Genomic DNA, 22,304 nt, shown 5'->3' with positions numbered 1-22,304 from the left:
AAATAATCCTTCGTAGAAACCGATTAAATATTTTGTAAAGCATTTAAAATATATGCAAGTTGAATGAGTAAAATATTTTTGTTGAAGTTATCAAACACTTTGTATGCAATATTTTGGTATTGAAGATCACATAAAATGCTTCAACAATGCATCTTTAAAAGCAATAAAAATGATAAGTAAATGCAATAAAAAAATAGACACGAATTTTTTTATGGATGTTCGGAGAATTCAAATGCTCCTACGTCACCCCTTCTTTCCCTTAGGAAGAATTCACTAGAAGACTTTGATTTATACAACTCTTCGTACAAACCCACTCAGCTTAGGACTTACACTACTACCTAACTAAACTCCTAGCTCTCAAGATTGTAAGCAGCACCTCACAATCAGCATAATGTTTAATTTCTCATATGCAAAGACTACATAGACAAGTTTATTGTCTTTGTGCAAGACTCACTCAACTAATCTTTGAAGTTCAACTCTCTTGTATATGTGTGAGTGATTGTGTGTGAAGAATTTATCAGTTACAGTGTACATCTCAAATGTATCCTCACACAAGGGCTTGTGCTCTCAACTAGCTGATTTCTTCATGCTAACTGCCCATGCTTTGAATCCCTTTCAAAAGCTCTTGTTTGATCTTCAAAATGTTGTATTTATAAGTCCCAACAATGATATATACGTTACACACAAGAATATGACCGTTTGGAAAATTTTTGTACTGTTTCTGAGATTGCAACAGTCAAATTTGGCTTGTTGGAATTTTTCCCGAGTGGTCAACTCTGGTCAACTGGTCAACTGGTTCAATTAAATTGGTCTGGTTCAGTTCAGCTGGTATGATTCAGTTCAATTGGTTCGGTTCAGTTTCAGCTTGTCTGGTTCAGTTGGTCAGCAGCTGGTTCAGTTCAGTTCAGTTGGTCAGCTGCTAGTTCAGTTCAGTTGAATTAGTCAGCAGCTGGTTTAGTTCAGTTGGTCAGCAGCTGGTTGAGTTGGTCAGCAGCTGGTTCAGTTCAGTTGGTCAGCTGTTGGTTCAGTTCAGTTTCAGCTGGTGTGCTGAAACCAGCCTAGCTTATTTCAGTTTGTGCAGAACTAGTAGATTCATCATCATTTATAAGCAACTTAAGCTTCGACTCAGACTTTGATTTCTGAAGATAATTTGTAGATCATTGTCTTATATTTCCAACGCATACTGAATCGCTTCATTCCATTAATTGAGCTGAAAGATATGACTAAAATACCGTAACTGCTCATACTCAACTGATTGATGTTTTCTTGCAATCAGTTCGGTAATTCAGCGATCAGTTAGACCTTGATAACATCCGATTTTGCCCAACAAATGTGAAATACGACTTGTTCCAAATTGAGTTTTCTAAACATTTATGTTGATGGATTGTTATTTTAATTATCCAGCTGAGAGATATCATTAAAAAACCAAAGCTTGCCAGAAATTCAGTTTGTGCAGAATTCAGTTTCAGTTTGTTCTTTTTTTAATAACTTCACACTAGAGTAAATATGTTAGAAACACAATAACAAGTTTTGTTAGCATCAAAATCAAGATTGCGAACATAAAATGTTCCAACATGTAGGTATTGGCGGTGCCTTGATGCAAGGATGACGGTCGGTAGCGTACTTTAGTGAGAAGCTCAATGGAGCAGTTCTAAACTACCCGACGTATGACAAGGAGTTGTACGCGCTTGTGAGAACTCTCGAGACATGGCAACACTACTTGAGGTCTAAGGAGTTCCCGTTCCTAGTGAACCTTGGGTTGATATTTCCATGGATTTTGTTTTCAGTTTGCCTAGGACTAAGAAAGGTAGAGATTCAATATTTGTTGTTGTTGATAGATTTTCTAAGATGACACATTTTATTTCTTGTCATAAAACTGATGATGTATCTAACATTGCGGGTTTGTTCTTTAGAAAAGTCGTTAGGTTGCATGCTATACCTAGGACTATTGTGTATGATCGTGATGTAAATTTTTGAGTTACTTTTTGAAAACTTTGTGGGCTAAACTTGGCACAAAATTGTTGTTTTCTACTACGAGTTATCCTCAAACGGATGGACAAAGTGAGGCTGTCAATAGGACTTTAAGAACACTATTGCGTGTTATACTTAAAAAGAACTTAAAGAATTGGGAAGAATGTTTATCATTTGTTGAGTTTGCTTACAATCGTAGCATGCATTTTACTACAAGTTATTCGTCATTTAAAATTGTGTATGGTTTTAAGTTTTTGACGCCATTGGATTTTATGTCTTTACCTGTGAGTGAAAGGTTAAACATGGATGGCAAAAAGAAGGCTGAATTTGTGAGGAGTTTGTGGGTTTGTTCTTTAGAGAAGTCGTTAGGTTGCATGGTATGCCTAAAACTATTGTGTCTGATCCTGAAGTTAAATTTTTGAGTTACTTTTGGAAAACTCTGTGGGCTAAAATTGGCACAGAATTGTTGTTTTCTACTACCTGTTATCCTCAAACGGATGGAAAAAGTGAGGTTGTCAATAGGACTTTAGGAACACTATTGCGTGTTATACTTAAAAAGAACTTAAAGAATTAGGAAGAATGTTTACCATTTTTGAGTTTGTTTACAATCGTAGCATGCATTCTACTACAAGTTATTCGCCATTTAAAATTGTGTATGGTTTTAATTCTTTGACTCCATTGAATTTGATGTCTATACCTGTGAGTGAAAAGTTAAACTTTGATGGCAAAAAGAAGGCTGAATTTGTTAGGAGTTTGCATGAGAAGGTCAAGGCCAACATAGAGAAGAAAAATGAGCAATACACCAGGCAAGCCAACAAGGGAAAAAGAAGGTGGTATTTGAGAAGGGTGATTGTGTAGAACCCAAAATCAGTACACATAAAACCCGTGCATTTATTTAAATTGTTAAATTATTTATTTAATTTTAAAATGATTTTAACGATGCATGATTAATGATTTGCATTATTTTAAAACATTACATTTGTAATTGATGCAAGTTAAAATGTTTTTTTGAGTTTTATGTTTTAGACGAATATTCGATGTGGGATCTGGAAAAGAGACCGGTGACGATTTAGGCAATATATGAAAATATATTATTTTATTTCAAGTCTAGGAAATTAATATTTTAAATGATTTATGTCATTTTAAGCATTTTAAAGCCTAATTTAATTTATTAGGTGATTTTAAGATTTTAAACTTTTAAAAAATACTAAGTTGAGCAGTGGGGATTTTAAATCTTGTAAATTTTTTTATTAAATCTTTGAGTGGGATTATATAATTAGATTATCAATATTGTGTCACTAATTGTAAGGTCCAAAATTAAGACGAAGTAATTCAACTGCATAAAAATTTACTGAATTTGAAAAATGATTAATTAAATAATTTTAATTTCTAAATGTATTATGTGACTTGTTTATACGATGTTTTAGTTGATTTTCTACATACATGCATTAAAATGTATTTTAAAGGTTATTCAAGTTGCGATCGAGGAATGGAGACCGGGAGCAGAAAAGTAGAAAATGTTTTAGTAAATAATAGTTTTTAATTATTTAAAATATGAGTGATAATTTTTCTTATTTTTGAATATAAGGATTTTTGAGGTGATTTTATATGTAAGGACGTAAATTTTATCGGTGTTGGTTTTACAACAAAAATACAAACATTTTCGCAACCCGGCTAATAAATTCACAAATTTATTTTTAAAAAATTATTTTTGATATTTTAATTAAGCACTAATGGGCCTAATTAACCTTCCTAATTGGCCTAAACTTAATTAGTGTTTTAATAAACTATATAATATACTAAAACCTACCCTAAACCCCATAGCATCCCACGCCCCACCTCCCCAATAATTTACAAACTCTCCCCTCATAACACACAACACACACACATCATATTCAAAAAGGAAACTTTTGAATTCTTCAAAGAAAAACAAGCCAAGGTCGTTCGTCGTCGTTCTTCGTCATCGTCAATGAAAAATCGTGCATTTAAAACGCAAAGGCACACATATTTCTTTCATTCACTCGTCATCACATCATAATATGCGTTCATGTATGATTTGTGTGAAAAACAACTGACACCTTTGTTTATTTTCGTTATTGTGCACAACATGAAATTCAAAGCATGATCTTGATCCAAATTTTTGTTTTTTTCATGCGTAAATGGGCTGCCATGATTAAGGGAGGATCAAGGGTTGTTTTTACACGATTTTAGGGGTCCTAAGAACACATACACGCGCTGCAAACACGAACAGAATCCGCTGGAACCGAAACTTGATGGTTGTGTCCGAGGGGACTCGGGTTTCATGATATTTGATCATGTCTTGGCTCGGTTGCATCCAGGGATGGGCTAGAGACGTGAGGGGGAAGGGATCGAGTCCTAGCCGCGCTAGGACTCAAGCGTCAAGGTTGGGGAGGAGTCCTAGCTGAGAGCCAAGGAGAAATTGTGCCTCTTGACAGCAATGCTCAGGAGGAAAGGCCCGGACAAGGGGGCTTCAGACTGGGCTAAGGGAGTCCTTAGGGTCTTAGGTGGGTGTACAAGAGGCTGGTTCAAGGGCTGGTTGGGTTGGCTAAGTCGTAGGCGTGGATTGAGAGTCCTATGTCTAATGGGGTTCTCGGACACTTCATGGGTTGAGCTTGGGGTTTCGCTTTTTCAACTAGGGTCAACTCCTATGGGTTAGCTTGGGTCCAGTAGGTTCCTAAGTGGTTTGGGAAGGGGTTGGCTCATGATGATTCGAGCATCGCTCGATGAAAAATCAATATGGCTCGAAGGTGGCTTGAACCGTAGGTCTAGGGTTTTCGTTTTTGAAAAATCATGGGGGTTGAGTCGTGGTTCACAAGGGCTAAAATAATTTAAAAAGTCTAAGTTTTGAATTTAGAAATTTTATATTAAAGTTTGAAATTTTTCGGGATTAAAACGCATGAAAAACGATTAATTAAAGTATAATTAAAAAGCCTAGTATTTAAGCTAAATAAATCATGGGAATTTAATTTAGGCTTAAATAATTATTGGGGACATGTTAAAGTCAATGAAATTAAGAAAAAGTTAGAAACATGAAAATTTACGTCTCGGGGCAAAACGATAATTTTGCACCCGAAAATTAGTAAACGTCATGGCAGTGTCTTGAATATTGTTTTATATGCTAATATAATTATTTTAAATTTTTATGAATTTTCATATGTTAAATTAGGATTTTTAAATGTTTATGGATTTTTATGATTTAATACTGACATTTAAAAGATATGTTGCATGCTTGTGGTTTAAAAGAAAAACGAGATTATATGCATGTTTTTGTTAAGTGATGAAATTACGAAATGATGAACGACGTCAAGAGATTGTGACTAATACGATGATATGTTGGAGATATCGTGAGGGTTAATGTCCCAGTAGTAGCTCGACGATCGTGTTTCCATGGATACGAATATGTTAATATGTTAATACGTTGGCTAAGGCTCAGTTGACGGGTTAGAGGGTCGCTGATGTCCCTGCTGCCCAGTACTGTGGTTTTATATAGATGGATCCATCGCCCAATACGAATACGAATACGAATACGAATACGAGTCACGATCACGATCTTAATTTAACAAACACGAATATTAATATTGATATGAAAATGTTTATGATGAATATGAATATGAAAATGTTGATATAAAGATGTTTTTGTTTAAAGTTTATGCATTATTATGAAAATGTTATTTTACGTACACGTATTTTTCAATGTTGTATGTGATCTGTATACGTATTATTTGTTATCAAGAATATGATGTGTTTATTCTTTAGACTCACTAGGTGTGATTGATGTAGGTGATTACGATAATAATGCTATGGGAGGTCTTGATGGTTGACCTGACTGGACTCAAGGTGCACATAACACGAGGACCAGTGCTTCAATTTTTTCGCACTTATGATTTTAAGTTTACGTTGAAGATTATTTTTACGACTATTTAATTATGCTTTTGAGAGGTTTTTGAGACGGTTTAGTAAATGCTATACTTTTCAAATTATCGCTTTCTAAGTTTGGTAAAACATTGGATGATTTTATGCTTTGAGTATTTACTTTGATTTTCAAATATTAGTTGGTTGTTTATTTTTAAAATTGAGTCAAAATATTTTATATATATTAGTATATGCGTTCGGTCGATTGAGTGAGGCTTTAAAAAAATATTCTAGTACTTTTAAAATAAAATGAATAGCAGACGTTTCAGTTGGTATCAGAGCAATGGTTCCTGTAAAGAGTTGTGCCACCATCAGTGCCGGAAAGCTCAGTCGGCAAGCCTCAAATTTGTAAGTTTTTATGCTTTATATGATATTGTCTGCATAGTTACATGAATAATAAGTTTATGTCACATGTTTAATAAGTTATATGACAATACATGATTTATATGTTTAAAATTACTAAAAAGAATAAGAATATGATGCATGATTAGAAAACATAGATTTAAAAGCGTGTTGGTTATGTTAGAATTTGGAAAACGTTCAGATAAAATACCTCCAAGACGTGCCCCTGTTATTCAAAATCAGGCTGAGAGCAATGAGAACCGTCAAGAGAATCCACCACCACTCCCGCATCCTAATGGGGATGCTGCTACACGTGCATTAGAGGGGATGGTTCGTTTCTTTGAGCAGCAGTTACAGCAGGACGTGTATTATCAGTTCCGGAGGCTAGGGCCGAAGGAATTTTCTGGCACTACCGATCCCTTCGCTGCTGAGGCATGGATTCGTGCACTTGAGGTGCACTTTCGTTATCTGAATATGGGAGATGCTGACCGTGTGAGGTGTGCCACTTACCTGTTTAGGGATGATGCCTCTTTATGGTGGGAAGGATCCGAGCATGGTGTTAATCCTGCTACACTTACTTGAGATTGATTCAAAGAGATATTCTACGAGAAATATTTTACTGCTGATGTTAGAGGGCGATTGAAGAGGGAATTTATGACTCTCTGTCAGGGAGACGCTTCTGTTGCTGAAATTGTGAAGAAATTTGATAGGGGTTGTTACTTTGTACCCCTTTTTGGGAGGGATGCCGCAGAGAAATTTTCGAAAAAGATGAAGGATCGAAAATGAATTTACCAAAAATTTAAGGACTAACTATGCAATTTTCCAATTTAAGGGACTAAAATGTAAATTTTTGAGGATATAAGGGCCAAATTGCAATCACTCGAAAATTCTAAGGACAAAAATTGTAAATTACAAAAAATTGAAGGGCTAAAATGCAAATTTTCAAGAAATGCTTAAGTTCAACTCGTAATCTTCACATAACTTTGAGAAATTAATGATAGAAATTCTTTAAGCTTCAACACGAAAAGATTTAAAAGACATTTTCGCCGCAGGCAGGATTATCATTCAAGGTGTAACAACCTATGTACTGCTAGATTTGGGAGCTACACATTCTTTCATATCTGAACCGAGAGAAGTTGAGGCATTTCATTGATGATTTACGGCTGGTCTTGCGCCGTGATGTTAGAGTTGATGGTCCTACAACTAATGTTGTTGCTGTATCTAGAGCATTGGTAGCTGAAAAGGGCTAAAAAGATATTAAGAATGACAGGCAGGGCAAGATGCCCTATCAGGCTCCTCAGCAGTACAATTCCCAGCAGCAGCAGTTTAAGAGGCCTTTCCAGGGACAGCAGGGAAAGAGGCCGTTTCAAGGACCGTCGAAAAGCAAAGGTCCTGTGGGGACCCGGACGTTAATTCATTTCTTAATCATTCTTGGGATTAAATGGATCAATTATATAAACTGGGTCTGACATTTGTTTTTTTAAAAAAAGGCAAGCCCATCATAACAAGTGTATAAAATCTTATAACAAGTTATGCTTCATTTTATTTATTGAACAAGATCAAGTTCAATAGCTACAACATGATTCAAAATATAAAACATGTTTAAAGGAAAATCATACACTAGTATTTCTCAACTACATATCACGTAGTGAACAACTAGATCTATCTCTATGTCCGAATCACCACTATAATCTTAATATGTCATTCTCTTCTCGACCTTGATCATGTCCCACCTGTTGTCATACACACATACAAACTCAACAATAGCCGGATAGCTTCGGTGAGAAATATATCCCAGTATAAACAACGTATACATACACTTCATATAAACATATACGAAAGCAGAAAATATTTATAAAATAAGTATCGTAATCTATGAAACATAAATCGATACAAATCTGTAAATCAAACTCTTTAACTCTTAATCTCTTACTCGACTCTAATCTAGGGATCTCGATCATAATAAGAATGCAACAGTCTACCACCTACAATCCCCGGCTAGGTGGTGGTACATTCGTATTCCTGGACTTCGGTATACTATATCGAGTGTCTACAATAGGAGCTGATCTGCTTCCTAAGCCTATCGATATAACCCAAACATCCAGTAACTTGGCACCTCTGCCAAAGACTCTGTCACAATCTATCTCTGATTTCATGCTTTCTATAAATCAATAGAACAAGAATACAATGTCAAGAGTTTAATTATCAAAACAATGACAATAAAGTATGTGGTTTTGGGAAACTCGGGTCATATCTGACTCGAGTCATCAATCCCGGTTTAACATTGATTTATACCTTTCTTTTCGCAGTCTAACGAAGTCGAAGTTTTGAATTCGAAGCTGTCAATATCAATATACAACTTCAAACACATCTAGCTCAATACTCATTCTAACTAAATCTCAACGGCATAACGACACAATCTCGAAACATCCGTCAACTCAAACAACAAGAGGCAAATACAACTCATAATCATCAACCAGAATAAAGATATAACTCTCAAAATCCATACAATCCATTCACATAAAATCTGGAAAATTAGAACAATTACATATACGGTCTGTTCTTCGATCCGTTTTCGATTCTACGATGTCTACTATGTCAAGGACACATAATATCAATCAAAGTCTGATTTCTCCCATATAATATTTCTGAATCATACAATAAATGAATAAAAATTACATCTCGTTGAAACCTTTGACGAGAGGAGCATGGAAATGAGTTCGGATCTAAAATTGGACAGTTAGATCTTCCACAATCACAATTCTAAGATATACGGAACCTTGAGGAATTGTTCAATGGAATCTCGGTGCTTTCTTGCTGCAATTCTGAAGAATGAAGAACAAGACACCTTCATTATGCATGGTCAAGACAAGTGGCTTAGTCTTCATGCTGCACGTCTCGCGCATATGCGTGTCCAACCCCGGCACATATGCGCGAGACCTACTGTCTCGGCGCATAACCATTTCAGCTGCTCGTGCATATGCGCGAGACTCTCTGTTCTCGCACTTTCGCTGTACACATGCTTGCGCATATGCGCACCACATCTCCGCGCATATGCGTGAGACGTTCTATCTCGGCACTTAGCCTAGCATCTTCTCGCGCATATGCGCGCCCGTCTCCGCGCATATGCGCGACAAGTTCTGTCCGCCACTTTTCTTTCTACTCACTTTCATTTCTTGCACTTTAGCCCCTGCATTCTTCATTAATTGCACTACTGTAAATTAATCAATATCTGCTTACAGTGATATAATCTAAGGCCTTACAATTCTCACCTTATAAGATAGGATTTCGTCCCCAAAATCGCATGCAATCAAATTATATAATATACAACAACATAACAGAAATTACATAAGAAACTCACATCAGTGGAATAGCTCTGGAAATTTCTGTCTCGTATCTGATTCAGTCTCCCAAGTAGCTTCTTCAATGCCACGACGATTCCACTGAACTTTTACCAGTGGAATAGTCTTCATTTTGAGTTGTTTTTCTTTACGATCAAGAATCTGAATTGGCTTTTAAAAATAACTCAGAGTTTTGTCAAGTTCAGCCTCGTCTGGCTGAAGAATATGAGAAGCATCAGAAAGATATTTTCTTAGCATAGATACATAAAAGACATCATTTATTCTAGATAGAGAAGGAGAAATAGCAAGTCGATATGCACGATTACCTATCTTCTCAAGAATCTCATACGGACAGATATAACGCGGAGATAACTTTCCTCGCTTGCCAAATCTGACGCCGCCTCTGAAAGGAGAAATCTTCAAAAATACTCTGTCTCCTTCCTCAAATTCTTGCGGTCGACGTCGAATATTCGCATATTTGACTTGTCTATCCTGAGCTGTCTTCATTCTTTGCTGAATCAGCTTCACTTACTCCGTCATATCTCGGATCATATCAGGTCCAAGTTCAGGTACCTCTGAAATATCATCCCAGTAGAGAGGAGATCTGCACTTCTTGCCATACAATGCTTCAAACGGAGCCATCTCTATACTCGTCTGATAGCTATTGTTGTAGGAGAATTCACATAGTGGCAAAGAATCTTGCCAACTAGTGCCAAAATCTAGCACTATAGCTCTGAGCATATCCTCCAATGTCTGGATAGTCCTCTCTGATTGTCCGTCTGTCTGAGGATGATATGCAGTACTCAAATGTAATTTCGTACCTAGAGCTTGTTGCAAACTGTGTCGAAAGTGTGAATTAAATCGAGAATCACGATCTGATACAATGGACTTTGGCACTCCATGTAATCTGACCAACTCTCTGACATAAATCTCTGCCATCTAGTCATGTTTGTACGTCATTCTGTACGGAATAAAACATGCTGATTTGGTCAATCTGTCAATAACGACCCAAATCGCATCACAACCTCGGGAGGATCGTGGTAGCTTCGTCACAAATTCCATGGAAATGTGATCCAATTTCCATTCTGGAATAGATAAGCTATGCAATAGACCTCCTGATTTCTTCCTTTATGCTTTCACCTGTTGGCAATTCAAACATTTGGATACAAAATTTGCAATATCTGATTTCATCTGTTTCCACCAAAATTGTTTCTTCAGATCACTGTACATCTTTCTGCCACCAGGATGAATACTAAAACGACTACAATGTGCTTCTGTCAAAATCTTCTGTTTCAAATCTGAAACATTTGGCACAACAAGACGAATGTTCACATATAACACATCGTCACGAACCTGATATTCTGATCGATGCTCTGATCTGACCATATCAATCGAATTCTGAATATTTTGATCGCCTTTCTGAGCTTCTTTGATTCTTACAATAAGTTCTGGTTCAACTTGAATAGTATAGAGTCTCAAAGGCTTACAATCTGTCTCAAATACTAACCCAGAAAGACAGCAATCTTCAATCAAATTCGAAACATCAATCGTTGATAAGGATAGAGAATATACCTTTTGACTCAGTGCATCATCTGCTGCATTTGACTTTCTTGGGTAGTATTTGATTTCACAAACAAAATCTTTTGGCAAATCAATTCATCTTTGTTGCCTCATATTCCGTTCAGACTGTTAAAATAAATGTAAGGTCCAAAATTAAGACGACGTAACCCAACTGCATGCAAATCTATGAATTTTGAAAACGAGTAATTAATTGACTTAATTGCTAATTTATTGTGTCATGCATGATTTTGTGTTAAATATGATTTAATTGTCATTTTTCATAAAACTGTATTTTTAAAGGATATTCAAGTTGCGATCGAAGAACAGAGACCGAGGGCTGAAAAATATAAAATGATTTTATTAAATAATTGTTTTCTATTATTTAAATTAAAGGTGATGCTTTTTCATATTTCTGAAAATAAGGGGTTTTGATGTGAATTTATACGCCGGGGGACGTAATTTTTATTTGCGTTGGTTTTTAACAAAAATACAAACGTTTTGGCAACCCGGCTAATAAATTCACAAACTTATTTTAGCAAAATTATTTTTAATATTTTAATTAATCACTAATGAGCTTATTTGGGCCTAATTAACTAGCTAATGGGCCTACGCTTAATTAATGATTTATTTACGATAAAATATGTACAAAACCCCACCCCATAACCTATTAATCACACGCCTTACTTCTCTCAACAAAGTAAAATTATTTTCTCCCCACCACCAAATACACGGCACACACAATCAAATTGAGGGGAAAAACATCAAAAGTTGCAAGGGTTCAAGTCATCGTCTTCGTGCCGCCGTTCTTCGCAATCGTCAACAGTTAATCATGCGTTTAAAACGCAAATGCACGCCATATTTTCTTTTTCTCATCTTTCACACCATAATAAATTTTTAAAATTGTTATGCAGGAAAAACAAGGCACACACCTTATTATTTTCGTATTTGCATGTTATATGGTTTTAAAAACATGTATTTTGATCCAAAATTCATGAAATTTATGTATCTAAGGGGGCTTCCATGTTTGAAGTATAATCAAGTATGTTTACAAGAAGCTTTAGGTTCATAAAACTCAACCAAAACATTGAACAAACATGAACAATACAAGCTCGAACCGAAACAGGTGGTAGTGTGCTTGGAGTTCTTGGTTTTGGGGAATAATAGGCTAGGCCTTGCATGGCTCGTCTGGGGGCAGGGCTGGGTCATGGTTTGAGTCAGGGAAGAGTGCTAGCCACGCTAGGACTCGGAAACCAGGGGCTGGGAGGAGTCCTTGCCAAGAAGGACTCCACCCGAGAACTTCAATGGGGGCAGCGCAGGGTTGTTGTTGTGCAGGGAAGAAAGGGCTTGGCCTGGGGGTTCTGGGCTGGTCTAGGTCGACTCTTTAGGATCCTAGGAGGGTGCTTAAGGGCGTGGGCAGGGGCTGTGGCAGCTTGGTTGGCTGCTGGTTCAAGAAGACGTGAGGTATGCATGGCAGCAAGTGCTGCGCGTGATGCTGCTGTCATGTTTCAGTGCTGCGTGCGTGGGTTCTGGTGGCTTGGATTGGTCTGGGATTGGTCTATGCATGGTCCAAGGAAGTTTTTGTATAGGTGGGCTCGGTGGTGGCTTAGCTGGGGGAGTCCTAGTTGGGTTAGGAGTCCTAGATTTGCAAGAGTCACACACACAGTACAGCACACAGAATTGATGCTTTGGTTCAGGAAGTGTTGAGCAGGCCAGGGCTGGTTTTTTGGACTGGGCTTGGTCAGTAGGGTCCCTAGGTGGGTTGGCTAGGTTTTGGTTAAAGGTGGATTGGGCGTGGCTTGAGTAAATTGGGAGATGGCTCGGTGTGTTCGTTGGTGTGTCAAAAACAAAAATTAAAGGGCTAAAATTGCGTCCATGGGTCCACGGGTGTGGCTAATGACTTGGAAGGGTAGAATAAATCATAACAAGGCTATGTTAAAAATTTGGGATCAAAATAATGAGTTTTGGATTTATTCGTAATTTAATCGCCGCACGAAACGCTAATTAACAAGTTAATTGAAACGCCTAGTTTTAAGCTTCATAAAATTATGAAAAATTGTATTTAAGCTCAAATAATTATTAAAAACCTAAGTTTTTAATTTGAGAATTTTATATTAAGGTTTGGTTTAAGTCGAGATTAAAACGCAATAATACATTATATTTAAAGATTAATTTAAAAGTCGTCGAATTAAGCTAAATAAAAATATGAGAAAATTCATGTAAGCTTAAATAATTATTTCGGACATGTTAGAGCCAATGGAATTAAGAAAATGTCAAAAACGCAAAATTTTACGTCCAGGGGTAAAACGGTCTTTTTACACATAAAATTAGTAAACGTCATGGCAGTGTCCTAAATACTATTTTATGTGCTAATATGAATATTTCAATGATTGTGGGTGTTTATCAATTTTTATATGTTGAAATATGATTTTTAGACGTTCATTAATTATTAAGTTTAAATTGAACATTTAAAAGATATGTTGTATGCTTGGTTTCAAAAATAAAATGATATGTATATACATCATTTTTATTAAGTGATGATAACATGTTGAAGGATGTGAAGGGATTGTGAATACTACATGTTGGAAATATCGTGAGGGTTATGGTCCCAGTAGGAGCCCGACGATCGTGTTTCTTGGATACGGATACGGATACGAATACGAATATGTTAATACGTTGGTCAAGGCCCAGTTGACCGCTGAGAGTGTCGCTGGTGTCCCCGCGGCCCAGTTCTGTGGTTTTATAGATGGATCCATCGCCCCAATACGATTAAGAATACGAGTCACAATCACGATCTGAATTCAACAAACACGAATACGAATATGAATACGAATATGTTAGAATATTGATATGAATATGATGTATGAAGAGGTTTAATCAAATTTTTTATTTAATGTTTATGTATCTTGAAAATATTTATGAAAATGTTATTTTAAGTACAAGTATTTTTCACTGTTACATGTTAACTGTACTACGTATTACTCGTTATCAAGGATATGATGTGTTGAGTGTTTAGACTCACTAGGTATGTATGATGCAGGTGATATTAATGATCATAATGTTGGAGGACTTGATGGGTGACCTTGCTAGACTGTCGGTGCACATAACCCGATGACCGACGCTTCTATTTTCCGCATTTAAGTTAATGACTTTGAGTTAAAGTGTTATCCGAAATTTTATTTATGCTTTTTGAGAGATTTTGAGAGGTTTAGTATGGGCTACTCTTTTCAACTTTTATTGCTTTTTAGGTTTGGTAAAACGATTTACGATTTATTGTTTTGACTATTTTCCCTTTGGATTTTCAAGCACTAGTTGGATGTTTATTTTAAAAATGGTACAAAAGTATTTTATGTATATGTATGAAAGTATCGATTAACGTATCAAGAGTGTTTAGAAGGGGGGTTGAATAAACACTTGCAATTAAAATGAATCTTTTCAAATTTTGAATTCAGTTTGGTGACAACTGATTCTCGGAATCTTGTTGGTCAATGACAATCAGTTAAACTAAGAGTAGTTGCGGAAAATAACTGACTGAAAGATAGAATACAAAACTGAAATAAAGTACGCAAGGATTGTTTCTGAATGTTTGGAGATTTCAATCACTCCTACGTCACCCCTTCTATCTCAAGGATAGGATTTCCACTAAAAGACTTTGATCGAATACAAGACTTGTACTGACTCACTTCAGTTTGGACTTAACATTGCCAAAACTGAAACTTTTAGCATACAACAGCTTTTATCAGTTCGTGACTGATCTTAGCACAACTGATATATTCTTAATTGAATTACAAAGTGCTAACACGCTCAAAGTGTTGCTTTAGATGCTACTGATATATCTGATATACGTGAGCTGTAAATTGTGATTTTAGCAGCGTAACAGCAAGCTTCAATAATGCGTTGATAGTTCTATTTCTCAACTGCTTTGTTCACTTATTTATATGCTTCCTTTCCAACGGTAACTTGAGATGAATTTGAATCTTTGTATCCGTTGATTTTTTACTTGATTATCCCTTGGATATTGTTTCCTTCATTTATTGTGATGCGGCGTCTTTACTGCTTTTGCCGAAATGCATTGTTCTAAGCTGTATTGATTTAAGTGCGGCGTTGCAATCATCTATGTCTCTTTGTCGGTTGATCGTTCTTTCCCGGGACAAGTTTAGTTGAAGGAAGCATACGGCTGAATATATCAACTGATCGGATTCCAACTGATCAGTTGGTTTTCTTCGAAAGTTCAGTTCAGCTGGGTTCGGTAGCCTTAGATAATATGCGCGATACTCTTCAGTTAGGCAAGCTGTATAGATCGAATATTTGATAAGTTAGTTCCAATAAATAATCGGTTTGTCAAACATCCGAAATAAAGTTTCCAACAATTTCCCTCTTTTTGGTGTTTGATAAAACTAAGCAACTAATAACTGATCAATGAAGCTTATATGATCTTCAAGTTCGTTGTAGATAAAATAATAATCTGTTGTGTACAGATTCGTACAATGAAAGAATGAAATATTCTGAATGAAATAATCTGCAGCTTCATTGTATCAAATCTATTGAGCTGATCTCCATTGAACTGCTGATCTGATGATCTATTCCCCCTTTTTGTCAAACGCCTCTATTCTGACAGATAAACTCTTAACATCAGTTGAAAGAATCTTGACAGAAGTGGCTACGTCTGCGACTGCATTGAGCACAGTGGTTTGCATGAAGTCTATCTTTCTTGATACGAGTGTCTCCACCGCATCAACTCTTTTGCTGATAGTGTCATGAGTCGCTGAGAGACTTTCTGCTATACCTCTATTCTTTTATATTTCAGCAATTGCAAAGGAAAGAGAGGTCACGGTAGCTTGAACTGCCTTCAGTTTCTCTGAGTTAAATACTTCTGCATGTTCCAGTTTCAGAGAATGGGTGAGTTGAGTATGCTGATTGTTAGAGATGGCAGAGAGAATTTTATGCATATTATTCTGAATATCTTGAATTTCTTCAAGAACTAATTCAAGATCATTAGATGAATGAGGTGGTGAATGTCCAGAAGTACCAGGTGCTTGTCCTTCGGAGACTGGATCAAAGACCACTAACGTCCTGTCAGTTATAACTGTCTCTGCAATGGTCTGTTCTGGAACAATTTTTTTAGCAACTCCAATTTGATCTGGGGGAGAAGAAGATAGATCCTGGGCAGCAACTGAATTGTCCGGCTGAATAGGCAAATTTGTGGTATCTTCAATCGGAGCATCAAGAACTGGTGCTTCTGCTGGAGATTCAGCTGAAACGAGGACTGGCGCATCAGTTGGAATATTTTCAGAATGTAGCAACTGAGCCTCCACATTTTCAGTAGTTTCTTGACCAGGTGACTGAGCTGGCACATCAGTAGGCTGAACAAGCTCTTCAGGTAAGACGAGATCCTCTAGAACTGCTCGATCTTTTGAGTGATCAACTGAGACAGAAACAAGTTCCTCTGTTTGAGATTCTTGAATCACTGACTGAATAATTTCATCAATATTGCCGAGTGTCAAGTCAGCTTCTGAGTACATTTGAGGATAGCAACAGTTGGTTGAGGCACATTCTGAACTGGCTCATCAGTTGTAGCAGCTTGTTCAGGAGATGGTTCACGCTGCCGAGAAGGTGAATCAGCGTCTTCATCTTCTGAAGTGCCTTCATGAATAACAAGTTCCTGATCCGTCTCCCAAAATTTTATTTGGGATTGCAGAGTTAATAGATCAGTTTCTAGCTGAGTGATCATAGCTCGATCATTGTATGCAGTTGGACTTGTGGGAATATAGTTGGCTTTCAATTTTTTGATCAGTTGGTCCAACTTTTTAGCTCGGACTTGATCAAAGAAGTAGTTCTTGCGCTCCAAGGCCTGAGTTATTGTTGCAGCTTTGACCACTCTCAGAACAGTTGTCTCCAATTTGATAAATGTGTTCAGCTTGGACTTCTTCTTCAGATGCTTGGCAAAAGTATGTGTTCTAAACTTTGTCCAAGCTTCAAAAATGTTCATTTTTGATGCAGCAAAGGCATTGACCTGTTCCCATTTGAGGTCAATATGAGTTTGAATAGCATTTGAGGGCCTTGGTTCTTTGATCATCTTGCCCTTTCCTTTCTCATCAGTAAGAATATGTGGAATGTTTAGTCCAGAGTGAGTAGAGTCCACTCTTTCCTGAATAACAATTCCCCTAGGTCGAGCAGGAGCAAGAATTGAAGGTCGTTTGATTTGAGTCAAGGGGGTTGAAGCTTTTGCTGATTTTTTCTCCTTATCAGCAGGAATTGCGGTCAAGGGAACAGCCTGAATAGGCTGTTGAGTATCTGTTACCTTTTGTTTCTCAGGAACAGCTGTCAGCGAAGCCACTGGCTTTGTTTTCTGAGTCCTTTGCTTCTTGGTGATCAGCTAAAAAGGTGTTTCCTCAGAATCTGATCCACTGACAATCAGTTTCCTCTTGGTAGATTTCAGTTGGGCCTGAGACCTAGCCTTTTTAACTGATTTGGGAGAAGCTTGCTGCGTCCCAATCTCTTTCTTGATCTTCACGAATTGATCAGGAGACAGTTCCAGTTTGGTTTTTTGCTAAAATATGTTCTTGTCAGAGAATACCTTAAACTTGGATAGTTTTTCAGCATTGTCAGCCACTAAACCTTTTGTTTTCAGTAGATAACTGATTTGAACTGCATAACCTCTGGACTGCTTGCTAGATTGAAGCATATTTCGCAAAATACTGAAAATAATATGCCTCCAGTTCATTTTCTTCTCTGCCATTATCACGGTCATGGCTTGAAATTTTTCAAGAGTAAGGGCTGCAAATGAACCAGCCTTAGCCAGAATGCCCTTGGCAACAATATCAGCCAGCAATTGAATTTCTGGCTTCAGTTCTTTCTTAGGATCGGAGACTTTGATTTTCCGTCCATCAGCAGATAACAGAGATTGCATTTCTTCAATATCAGCAGTTCGTACCTCAGAGAAGCTGATAATTCCTTCAGTTGGTAGAGAGAAGATTTCCCTGAAAGTTTGTTCAGATATGATCATTAGCTGATTATTGATAGTAATAGAGATATTTCCATCAATAGTAACAAAACCCTTCGTATAGAAATAATTGATTTCCTTTGGATAGATGGTTTGTGAAGATTGCCCTAGAAACGTCTTCAGCCCAGCTGATTCTAGTTTCAGAAAAACATTCTTCACTTCAACCTCAGTTACTGATAAAACTAAATCGAAATCAATGGCCATAGCATTTAGAACGTGCTCGGGGATTTGGTTTGCCATTTGAACTGAATGATTTCCTGCGAAAGAGAATGCTTGATTTTGTTTTTGCTCTGAGAAATTTGGATAACCGTAAAGAAGAAGAACTGAAATGGGGCGGGTAAAGTACTTATGTTCGTGACTGTTCGAATTATAGGACACATGTCAGTCCAAAAAAAATTTGAATAAAAATATGTGTACGTGTGCTATAAGAGTGTGTGCAAAAAGTGAATGGTTTTAAAATAGGCCACGTTATGAAACTGCAGTCACGTCAGTTGATTTGGAATATAATATTGTCTTCTCAGTTAACCTCTTAAAAACTAATATTCCCCCTTAACCAACTGAACCATCAGTTGTGAAACTGATCCGTTTCAGTTGAGAATTTACAAACAATTGTCTTCTCAGTTAACCTCTTAAAAACTAATATTCCCCCTTAATGGGTGCGCAAAATAATTAAAAATGACGATAAAAATAAATTTAAAGCTTAAGGAATTTATTGTTTGCGGGAACGTGCACGGCCCTTAAGCTTCCATAACTCTCGGCTATAAATAGAAGTAACACAGTTAATTTCAGTCATATTAGTGAAATATTTAATATAAAAGAAATGGCTGGTGCGAGTAGCTCGAGTGCGTCGCCGTTTTCTCTGGAGGCCAGGAAGGCTGAGATAGAAGATGAAGTCTTCTATGAGAATCTTCAGTACTGGGAGAAGTTATAAGAACTTGAGTTCTTGTATAACACTGGAGAGGCTACCACTCCTGAATGGGTGGCAGAGCTGAGGAAGGTGAGGGAGCACTTGCACATAGCTGAGTGGATTGACGTCTTTAAGGATGGTCATAGTCATCAGCTGATGCTCCGGAAGGAATTGAAGATCCTGAGGCGCATAGATTATTCACACAGCTTTGCCAAGACGTCCACTCCACCTTTATCAACTTGGTTGAAGATGTGGATAATTGATGTAGAGAAAAAATATTATGCTGTAATGCGAGCTAATGTTTATGCCTGAATAAAATATTTATCTGAGCTAATTTTGTCTTTTTCTTTCCTGTAAATTGGCAGTTGCATTAGTTGTTGTAAATGAATTACTAACTGAACAAATGAACTGTTAAAGAACTAATATTAGTTGACTGTAAACTGAAATCAGTTAAGATTTAAAAACCAAACTGGAATCAGTTAAAAATGAATCAACTGGTAATTAACAAACTGATATCAAATAAGCAAATGATAGATAAGAAGCCTGGGTAATTGAGAAAACGCTTTGTTGGCTTGAGACTCTTCAACTTCTTTGACATTAAATGTCACCTGTCTATAAGATAATAGCAGTGAGTTGTGAGATAATATCATTTAAACATGGCAGATTCAGATATTTCCGATGCTTGTAGTAGTACGCATGTTCACGTTACTGAAGAAATAAGTGCTTATTTGGAAGAGTTGAAGAAGAAGATGGAAGAATATGTCTTGAAAAAGGTGATGTCAACATGGTTCAAAATTCATGAGTTGCAGAGAATAAGTAGTAGTGGTGCGACTCCTTCTCGAGTTCAAGCAGCAACAGCCAGAAAATACTTGGAACGATTTGAAGTCAGACATGTTACAGAGCTTGTCGATGACAAGGTTCTGTTACAAGCAATGCTGTGGAAGGAGTGGCATGTGATTAAGAAGATTTCAATAACTAAATCATTCTCTAGAATCCGAATTTATGAATTGAACAATTTTATTACAGAATAGCAGGATTCAGTTGGTTCTGAATTGTCTACTGTAAGATGGAATCGTTTTTATTCTTAATAACATATCATTTTCAGTTTATTGTTGTGTCCTTATTTTCTGCAGACAATTTCATTAGTAAAGTAGCATTAACAATTTTCTTATGATAAATCAATTAAACCAAGAATATTGCGAAAGTAAGAAAACTTAGTCTCGGGTAATGATTTGGTGAAGATGTCAGCTGCTTGTTGCTCAGTTGATATATACTCCAGTCGAATGTCCTTCTTCAAAGCCTGATCTCTAATGAAGTGGTGTCTGACATCTATATGTTTTGTCCTTGAGTGAAGAACTGGATTATAGGTAATGGCAATTGTGCTCGTATTGTCACAAAATATGGGCGATTCATTTGTAATTACTCCATAATCTCTCAGTTGTTGCTAGATCCAGATCAGTTGTGCACAGCAACTACCAGCAGCTAGATATTCTGCTTCAGTTGTTGAGGCAGCTATAGATGTCTGCTTCTTGCTGAACCAAGAAATCAGTCGGTCTCTAAGAAACTGACATGATCCACTTGTGCTTTTACGATCTAGCTTACATCCTGCATAATCTGCATCTGAATATCCAACTAAATTGAAAGAGGAATCTTTAGGCTACCATAATCCGACATTTTGTGTGCCCTTAAGATATTTCAAAATTCTTTTGGCAGCTAAGAAATGTGATTGCTTAGGATTTGCTTGAAATCTGGCACACATACAAACTGCAAAAACAATATCAGGACGACTAGCAGTTAGGTATAATAATGAACCTATTAAACCTCGGTACAGCGTCGCCTCAACTGATATTCCCCCGTGATCAGTGTCCATTTTAACTGATGAGCTCATGGGAGTGGTTGCAGCTGAACATGATTCCATTCCGAATTTCTTTAGCAATTCCTTTGTATATTTAGTCTGACTGATGAATATACCAGTCTCCAGTTGCTTCACTTGCAGTCCAAGAAAGAATGTCAGTTCACCCATCATGCTCATTTCAAACTTATCCTGCATTAACTTAGCAAAATTTTCGCACAATTTGGGTTTAGTTGACCCAAATATGATATCATCAATATAAATTTGAACTAGTAAGATATGATTATTTTTAGAAAATATAAACAAAGTCTTATCAACTGATCCTACGGAAAAATCATGATCAGTTAAAAATTTTGAAAGGGTTTCATACCAAGATCTGGGAGCTTGTTTAAGACCATACAAGGCTTTGTTCAAATGATAAACATAATCAGGTAAACTATGATTTATAAAACCTGGAGGTTGTTCAACATATACTTCTTCCTGCAGCTGACCATTTAAGAAAGCACTCTTCACATCCATCTGGTATACTTTGAAGTTCTTGTGTGATGCATAAGCAAGAAAGATTCTTATTGCCTCCAGTCTTGCAACTGGTGCATAAGTTTCATCATAGTCAATTCCTTCTTCTTGGCTATATCCTTGTGCCACTAGTCGTGCTTTGTTACGTACAACTGAACCGTCTTCATTCAGTTTGTTCCTGTACACCCATTTTGTACCTATAATAGTTTTTGAAATTGGTCTTGGAACTACGTTCCAGACATTGTTATGAGTGAACTGATTTAGCTCTTCTTTCATTGCATTTACCCAGTTAGGATCAGCAAGAGCTTCATCAGTTTTCTTCGGTTCTAGTTGTGAAACAAAAGCTGAATGGATAAATAAATTTAGCATTTGATTTCGAGTTCTTACTGGATCTGATGGATTTCCTATTACCAGTTCAGGTGGGTGTGATTTTTTCCATCTATACTCAGTATTTGTTGTATCAGCAATTTCTTCAGTTGGTAACTGAACACAATTTTCAATCTCAGTTGGTGCTTCGTCAACTGGTATTTGAATGTTATCATTATGCTCTGTCAACTGATCACCAGCAACGACTTTATGTACATCTGATTGGTCCAGTACTTCTGGTTCAGGTGTTTGAAATCTGTTTTGATTGCTGTGACTTTCATTTTTGCTATCATCTTCCAAACTGATATCTGTAAATCGATCAGCTAGCTCAACTTGATCAGTTGGCTTATCAGTTAGTTCAGTTTCATCGAAATCAACATGAGCTGATTCTTCAACATTTAGGGTTTTCTTGTTGAAGACTCTATAGGCTATACTAACTGACGAGTATCCAAGAAATATTCCATCTGCAGATTTAGCATCAAACGCTTTTAAATAGCTTTTACCATTATCAAGGAT

Source organism: Primulina huaijiensis, chromosome 4 (assembly GCF_012295235.1).
Source record: "Primulina huaijiensis isolate GDHJ02 chromosome 4, ASM1229523v2, whole genome shotgun sequence".
NCBI lineage: Eukaryota > Viridiplantae > Streptophyta > Magnoliopsida > Lamiales > Gesneriaceae > Primulina > Primulina huaijiensis.
The sequence above is the reverse complement of the archived record's forward strand: the minus strand, read 5'-3'. Positions refer to the sequence as shown.